This window comes from Lissotriton vulgaris, chromosome 4_1, assembly GCF_964263255.1.
Source record: "Lissotriton vulgaris chromosome 4_1, aLisVul1.2, whole genome shotgun sequence".
NCBI classification, from domain to species: domain Eukaryota; kingdom Metazoa; phylum Chordata; class Amphibia; order Caudata; family Salamandridae; genus Lissotriton; species Lissotriton vulgaris.
The window spans coordinates 1,478,933,227-1,478,942,415 of NC_141691.1; positions in this window are offsets into that span (position 1 = coordinate 1,478,933,227).

Consider the following 9,189-nt stretch of genomic DNA (forward strand, 5'->3'; position numbering starts at 1 on the left):
TTTTGGCCAGATGAGCTAGAGCATCAGCAATGGCCAGCCCACTTCAGCCACTGATTAATTTTACAGTAGATAGCATTCTGCTCTACAAGGAGCACATCCACATAATTTGTAATTCCCTACAGTGCTTGGGGCTAATAAGGTACTGTGTTGTTTTTGAGACCCCAAAAATGTTTTGGGCTGCAGCCAGGGCCAGATATGTATCTTTACATTTTGAGAGGAGCACCCCCTCCACCCTTGAATCACTACAGTCGCCACTCAGTGCCTGGTTTTTCCGCCAACCAGGCAGGAATCTGAACTATGCTTCTCTCGTGCTTGCCCCATCATGGAGGATTCAGTACTTGCTGTCAAGGGGTAGATGTCTGTTCCCAATTGGCAAAAATAAACATTTTCCCACCCTCAGCCAAGCAATTAATTCTACAAGGGAGCACATTAAGAGTCCAAATTGTAGAACTGGGTCTCTAGTAAAAGCAACCGAGGACACTAATTGTGTTTTTGATCATTATTTTTGATAGACCTCTTCAGCCTCCAACCTCTATTAGCCAGCTCTCCTATCAACCCTAGAATTTGCTTTGGGGATCTTCACTACTCCTGTTCTTGCACACAGGATGGAAAATAATTGGAGGGAACATTGCCTGTGATGGCTGCAGATCATAGTTGGAAGCCATTTGTTACCTACCTCACCGATACTCATGAAGTGGGCTGAATTGCAACCCACTACGATTTGTCGTTTTGTAAACCGACCAAATACTACATAGGTCAGTTTGCAAAATACCACCCTGGTCACCAAAGTACTGGTCACAAGTACGACCAGTATTTTGCAAATAGTGCGTCGTACATCTGGCCCTTACTTCTCAACGGGTGTTATTTTGTAATGTAGACTAACACGTATCTTGTTTAGAACAGTACTCTATAAAAATGTTGAAAAAATAAATGGCAGAATGGAACTCTGAGCCACAAGAAGGGGCTAATTACCACAATAAGCAACTTAAAATGCTTGCATGAGGCCTCTGTAGTAATATATACATAGGAAAATCTCTATTCAGGAGAGGCATGCACCACAGCACATAGTACATCTTGGAGGTATGCTACAATGTTGCATGACCTTAAGATCTGTAGGGCATGTCACTTGAATACTCCACAAACTTATAGCATAGAAGTGGAGAAAAAAAGTATAGAAGTACATTGTAAGGCAGGATTGTTGCTGCACCACCCATAAAAGTACTAGAGGCCAGAAGACAAATATGCTAGTACATCCAAATATACATCTGCTATAGAGTAATCATAGCAACATAAAAAGAAAAATTCAACCAGAATCTGAAGATCTGTTGACTGCCAGCACTTAAAGTAATTCTCGCCTAGACTGAAAAGCTACCTCACAAGACCTCAACACACAGCACTTTCTAACCTGTACTTCCTACATATCCCATGAGCCCATGCTATTTGGCCACAAACACTAAAAACTATATCAAACGTAACATCATCTCCACAGGGAGCGAACATCAGGTGACTGCAAACTAGATGGTAATAAGAACAACAGGTGGCAAGATGCACAATTTCAGCAAAGTTAAAAGGCTCCTCCTTGTGGAACACATATTACCTAAGGCAAACCTGTACCATGATTCAGGCTAATAGTAGACAGCCCATCAGAAAGCTACATGTGGTGCTGCCTGAAGATGATGCTAAGATCAAGCACAGCACAGTCATTCAGTGAAACAGGCAAAGATAAATTACTGACAAATGACACTGTATGTCTAGAGGCATCAGGCACAGAGGCAGCACATTAGTGAAAGGTGGACCAGGTGTTTGAAGCAGCCGGTACGTCTTTCTCTGTGCAGGTGGCACCGCCGACTGCTTAACAAAGGGGTACAGAGAACTCACTACAGGCAGATGCAGTGAGTGACTTCAGGAGGATGTCTAGCTGTGTCCATGGGACACCTTTCACCTCATTCGTCGAGATGGCTTCAGGGGATGCTCTGACTGTGCCCCTCCTTTTAATGTACCTCCTGAAGGCTTTTTGCCTCATGGCCCGCATCCACACTAAAGTGCGGGCACAGAGGAAGGCCTCCGTGCAAGTGAGAGAATGTCCTCTGAAGATAACCCTGGCACTGTATGTGCGTCAGCACTATCAGTATTACAGAATAGGGTAAGACAAGCATCTGTGATCCCTTCAATAATCAGTAAGAATGCTCTACTGAAATATGAATTTGCAAATAGCTACTTCATTAAGAAGGTATAATAGTTAGTTTTAGTCCCTCCATGTGCAGGTCAGGCACAAAGTGGAACAGAGAATAGTCTTGTAATTTATCCTGATTATGTGATAGAATCCACTTTCAGTAAGGAAATTTGACTATTTTTCCCACATCAGCATTTTTTGTTGACTGAGAAAGCGTTTTATAGCTTAAATGAATGGCATGTCTACACATTTAACAGAAAGTAATCAAGTATTTCAAATCTTCGACTTACCACTCAGTCATTTGCGTTGGTGTAGAGGTCAGGAATTCGACTTAAACCTGAATTAATGGATCACCGTTGTGCACAGCATCGCTGTGAACTATGAATCTATATCTTTTCAAAGAGCAGTCATGCACATTTCACAAGTGCTATGGTGACCTCCGTTACATTTTACTGGCGTCAGTCATGGGCATCTGGGCCCATATGATAAATAGCAGCGAAAGAATAACCCTACCCACATTTGTAAATATCACAGGAGATAATGGTTCAGAGAAGAAAAAAGGTAGCCATCCCTATGCCTTCTGACCCCTGCCTAAATCCGACTACAGCTGACAATCAAGTACCAGCAATCTCGAGCCCTATACCTTTGCAACTACCCCTTTTGTGATTGGTCGAAAAATGTTCCCCCTCTATGACCAAATCAAACTGAAGATGACCTGGTTGAAGAGTTGAAGAACAAAGTCACTCATTGGCTGCAAATTTCACATGCGATCTATTATAAAGAGACATAATTGTTGTCCACGGGGTGTCCTGGGTAAGTACCAGCAAAAGAAGAGAGGATGGGGATTGTGTGATTATTCATTTCGACAACCCCAAATTGGAAGGCACAATATTATATAGACTGTTTGGCCTTGAGTACTCCAAATGCCATATACAGGCTGTCCCCTGGGTTATTTTTACAGGCCACCCGCAACTATGTGGCCAACTTCTGTCCTTGCTAGATCTTCAGCTCCCAGGCCATTTTCCATTTGACTCAAAACTGTTTCTCCCTCTAGCAAAAGCTGATTGACTGGGCTGTAATCAATCAATCAATCAATCAGTAACACTTGTAAAGCGCGCTACATACCCGTAGGGTCTCAAGGCGCTTGGGGGGGGGGGGGGGGTGCCGCTACTGCTCGAACAGCCAGGTCTTCAGCTTCTTCCTGAAGGAGAGGTGGTCTTGGGTCAGGCGCAGGTCGGGCGGGAGGGAGTTCCAGGTCTTGGCGGCCAGGTAGGAGAAGGACCTTCCTCCTGTAGTCGCTCTTCGGATGCGGGGGACGGCGGCGAGGGCGTGGTTGGCTGATCGGAGGTGGCGTTTGGGAGCGTAGAAGTTGACTCGGCTGTTGAGGTAGCTCGGGCCTTGGTCGTGTAGGGCTTTGTGTGCGTGGGTGAGGAGGCGGAAGGTGATTCTCTTGTTGATGGGGAGCCAGTGGAGGTCTCTCAGATGTCCGGAGATGTGGCTGGATCGTGGGATGTCGAGGATGAGTCTGGCTGAGGCGTTTTGGATCCGCTGGAGCCTCTTCTGGAGCTTGGCGGTGGTCCCGGCGTAGAGGGCGTTGCCGTAGTCCAGTCGGCTGGTGACGAGGGCCTGGGTGACGGTCTTCCTGGTCTCTGTGGGGATCCACCAGAAGATCTTCCGTAGCATGCGTAGGATGTTGAAGCACGCCGAGGAGACGCTGTTGACTTGCCTGGTCATGGAGAGGGAGGAGTCCAGGATGAAGCCCAGGTTTCGTGCATGGTCTGTCGGTTTGGGTGCGGTGCCCAGGGCGGGAGGCCACCAGGAGTCGTCCCAGGCGGAGGGTGAGGAGCCCAGGATGAGGACCTCCGTCTTGTCCGAGTTCAGTTTCAGGCGGCTGGTCGTCATCCACTCGGCAACCTCTCTCATCCCTTCGTGTAGGTTGGCTCTGGCGGCGGCGGGGTCGTTGGTCAGGGAGAGGATCAGCTGGGTGTCGTCGGCGTAGGAGATGATGCTGAGGTGGTGTTTGCGTACGATGGCCGCGAGGGGGCTCATGTAGACGTTGAAGAGGGTGGGGCTCAGGGATGAACCTTGGGGGACGCCGCAGATGACTTCGGAGGCCTCTGACTTGTGCGGTGGTAGGCGGACTCGCTGTGTTCTTCCGTCGAGGAAGGAGCTGATCCATTCCAGCGCCTTGTCCTGGATTCCGATGTTGCTGAGGCGCTGTATTAGGGTGCGGTGGCAGACCGTGTCGAATGCCGCGGAGAGGTCTAGGAGGATGAGGGCCGCTGTTTCTCCGTTGTCCATCAGGGCTCGGATGTCATCGGTGGCGGCGATGAGGGCGGTCTCGGTGCTGTGTTTGGCTCGGAAGCCGGACTGTGAGGGGTCGAGGGATCCGTTCGTCTCGAGGAAGGCGGCCATCTGCTTGTTGACGGTCTTCTCGATGACTTTGGCTGGAAACGGGAGAAGCGAGATGGGGCGGTAGTTCTTGAGGTCGGTGGGGTCCGCTGTTGGTTTCTTGAGTAGAGCGCTGAGTTCGGCGTGTTTCCAGCTTTCGGGGAAGATGGCGGTGTCGAAGGATGTGTTGATGATGTCTCGCAGGTGGGGTGCGATGACAGCGTCGGCCTTGTTGAAGATGTGGTGAGGGCAGGGGTCGGTTGGTGATCCGGAGTGGATGGAGTTCATCGTGCGGATGGTGTCTTCGGTGCTGATCGGGGTCCAGGCGTGGAGGGTGGTGGTGGGGGGGGGTGGCTGGTCGGTCGTGGTGTGCGTTGGTTGGTTGTTGAAGCTGCTGTGTATGTCCGTGATCTTGTTGTGGAAGTATGAGGCGAGGGAGTTGCAGAGGTCTTGCGATGGGGTGATGTCGTTGTTTCCTGCGCTGGGGTTGGAGAGCTCTTTCACGATGTTGAAGAGTTCCTTGCTGTTGTGTGCGTTGTTGTCCAACCGGTCCTTGAATGCTGTTCTCTTGGCGGCGCGGATCAGCTGGTGGTGTTTCCGGGTGGCAAGTTTGTAGGAGGTCCTGTTGTCCGGTGTCGGTTCCCTTTTCCAGACTTTCTCGAGGGCTCGGCAGTTCTTCTTGGAGCTCTTGAGTTCGTCGGTGAACCATGGGGCCTTCTTGCTGCCGGGTCTGCTAGGCGGGGTCCTCAGCGGGGCGAGCTCGTCTGCGCAGTTGCTGATCCACTTCGTGATGTTCTCGGCGGCCTGGCTGGGGTTCGCTGAGCTGGCAGGAGGGTGTTGGCTCAGGGAGGTGGCGAGCTGGTCTGTTGTGATCTTGTTCCAGCTTCTGCGGGCGGTGTGTTGCTGGTGTTGGTGGGTCGTCGTTCTCTTGAAGGTGAAGTGGACGCAGCTGTGGTCCGTCCATTGAAGCTCTGTGGCGTGGCTGAAGTCGATGTCTGTGCTGGATGAGAAGACGGCGTCGAGTGTGTGTCCGGCGAGGTGGGTGGGGGTGGACACCAGTTGCTTGAGTCCCAGGTTGGCGAGGTTGTCGAGCAGGGTGCTGGTGTTGTGGTCGTTGTTGTTCTCCAGATGGAAGTTGAGGTCTCCCAGGAGGATGTAGTCAGCGGAGGGGAGGGCATGCGGGCTGATGAAGTCGGCGATGTCCTCGCAGAATTGCGTGCGTGGTCCAGGGGGTCGGTAGATCAGGGTGCCTCTGAGGGTGGTGTTCGGGTTGGTGTGGATCTGGAAATGCAGGTGTTCGGCGCTGGTCAGGGTGTTGTCGGTGCTGGTCGAGAGGCGGATGGTGTTCCTGTGGATGATGGCGATGCCTCCTCCCATCTGGTTGGCGTTTCGGTCCCTCCGGACGATCTTGTAGCCCTCTGGGATAGCGATGGCAATGTCGGGAGCTGACGAGGCGTTCATCCAGGTCTCCGTGAGGAAGGCAACGTCAGGGGCTGTTGTGTCTAGGAGGTTCCAGAGTTCGATGGCGTGTCTGTGGACGGAGCGGGTGTTGAGCAGGATGCACTTGAGGTGGGTGCTGCTGGAGTTCGCCTTGGCGGGTGCTGGTGCGGGGCTGGTCCGGATGCAGGAGAACTTGCAGGCGTGGCAGCAGAACGGGCCGTGGGTGCGTCTTGGGGTGGCTTGATGGCAATCTGGGAGTCGGCCGGTGTTGAGAGCGATGAGGGTGGCGGCGGAGTACGTCAGGCGGGACGGTCGGGGTCTTCGTGGGCCAGGGGTCCTGGCGCTGGTCGCGATCCGGTCGCGGACGGGCGCAGACGGGCTTACCTTTGGCGCGCCTTCGGCACACAATCGGCGCGCCCGCTGCGCGTGACCGCTGCGCGTTCGCACGGTCGCCATTTAAGGCGAAGTGCGCGGGTGGGCGGGGCAGCTGGGAGGCGGGAGCGGGGAGGGATACAGAAGGCAAAAGGGGCGGGGACAAGCGGCGGTGGCGGGAAGGGAGGGCGGGGGGCGACGCGGTAGGCGCACAACAAGGAAGGAGAGATAACACGGAAGGAAAAGTAAAACAGGCACAAAAAAGTGTAAAAAACGGGGAAAAACAGAGTTTACACACAGTTTACTAAACAAGCACAATAAACAGTCAAAACAGGAAAACAAAGCACTCGCAGCGGCGGCAGCCGGCAAACGAGGCAGCAGCGAGGCAGAGGGCAGGCAGGGGCACACGCAGCAGCTGGTGGCCGTGCGGCGCGGGGGTGTCCCACAAGTGGGTCACACTCACCTGCGTCGCACGGTCGCCATTTAAGGCCAAGTGCGCGGGTGGGCGGGGCAGCTGGGAGGCGGGAGCGGGGAGGGATACAGAAGGCAAAAGGGGCGGGGACAAGCGGCGGTGGCGGGAAGGGAGGGCGGGGGGCGACGCGGTAGGCGCACAACAAGGAAGGAGAGATAACACGGAAGGAAAAGTAAAACAGGCACAAAAAAGTGTAAAAAACGGGGAAAAACAGAGTTTACACACAGTTTACTAAACAAGCACAATAAACAGTCAAAACAGGAAAACAAAGCACTCGCAGCGGCGGCAGCCGGCAAACGAGGCAGCAGCGAGGCAGAGGGCAGGCAGGGGCACACGCAGCAGCTGGTGGCCGTGCGGCGCGGGGGTGTCCCACAAGTGGGTAATAAGCTATAGCCATCGCATAAAAGAGATGGCCCCAGTCCTGGGTCTAGCTGTTTGCACTCCACAACTAGTACTATGGTTCGAGTGCAGCCCCTTCTCCACAGGAGCAAACTACTGATCATATTGATAATCTGGCTAAATTGAGGTCTCTTAATATACCCGCTAGGTGAACAAGTGATAAACCTTGCCCAACATCTGGCATCAAGTGCTGCTGCGAGCATCAGAGCATGTATTACCCCAGTCGCCCATGACCTGAACTTACGTTTCTGGAACATTGCTGGCATGTCCACCAAACTGAATGATATTTATTGTGTTAAAAAGATTTCGGAGTATCAGATTGTTTGCTTGCAGGAGACGAGGTCCTGCAGCAACCTCCATGCCAACGGGTTCCACTCCATGATAACACCGGCTACTCCATCTGTGCATGGACATCATTCTGGTGATTTGTTAACCCTAGTTGCTGTGGGCCTGGAGGGCAAGATAACCAGCACCTTTTTGAATTCACCCCATTTCCAGATCATTTGTCTGTCACTTGCCATGTCCCCACTTATTGTATTGTTCAACTTTGATCATAACTTCAAAGGGAAGAGCCCCTCAATAAGGGAGTCCTTTGATCTAGAGCTCACTACAGTTCTAGATGGACTTAAGGGGAACCATGTTATTTTTTGGGGTGGATATTACAATTGCCAATTGTGCCCTCCCTCCGAAAATGCAGTGTGTGGCTTGGGGGATAAAGAATCGATGGATTTCTCTCATTTTGAGCATAAACAATGTGGTAACACACTGAATAGGGTGTTGCTGAGCTAAAGCCTTGTTCTGAGTATGGAGTTAGTCCAGTTGGATACAAACCATGTGACCTTTATGGGGAAGGGAAATGGCAGCATAATCTATTGTATTGCCATTTGTAAAAAATGGGGTGAAAATGTTGTCAATTTCTCCATCATCGACCAATGTTGGATGAGTGGTCACAATCCGTTAGGCCTGAACATGTGCTTGTCTCCTCTTCATTATAATCATGTGATCCCCCCCAATTGAGTACAATAGGAGTAGGGGCATCCTCTGCGAATGGCAGAACATCGGCACAGGGGAATTAATGACCACTTTAGCTGGGGAAAGTATGGAACACTTGGCCTGTTTAGAGCATGAAGCTAATCCACTGGGTGTACTGGGTGTTTATAATGAAACCTGCAACCATGTAGCATATCTTTTGACAGCACCACAGCCTCAGGGCCCCCCTAGGTAAATGGTTTAACTAGAATTGTTGACAAGTGCATAGTAACTTTTTAAGGGCTTTAAAAAGGACACCCAGCGACAGTGAAGAAGTTAGAGCTTGCAGAAAGATGTATAAGGATACAGTCAATGGCAGAAAGGACATAATAAGAGAAAAGGCCTGGCAACAACTATGGCATGCGAGTGTAATCAACGATGTTGCTCTATTTTGCAAACAGTGAACTCCCACTTCTTTGAGAATAGCCACAATACTAGCACTGATGTAACTAGGCCATCTTTCTCTCTTTCTCCTGGGTGTCTGATTTTTACCAAAGGTTGTGAATCAAAAAGTGTGGCGGACGTGACTGACCAATAGTATACAGGAAAATCATATACATAATAGGTGTGCTTAGGAAGTCCAAAGAAATTAATTTGAATGTTCAAAAATCAATTGTTGCTGACATGGTTCTTGAGAGCCTTATCACATAAAAATACAATCCTTCTTGGATATCCAATAAAGGGGAAGCCATTGTATTATGTTTTAATGTCAAATTTTCCTTTATTTTTTTGTAATCATCCAATGTCAGCTCAGCCAATGCGTTTCGTCCCCAAAATGGGACTTCATCAGGGTTTTATTCAGTTTATTTGGTGATTCCTCATCAATAGTATATATCAAGAAATGGGGGTTTTTCCTTTTCCACAGAGGGATGTGATATTTTTTCCACGGCTGATGAAAGCCATATTTCAAACT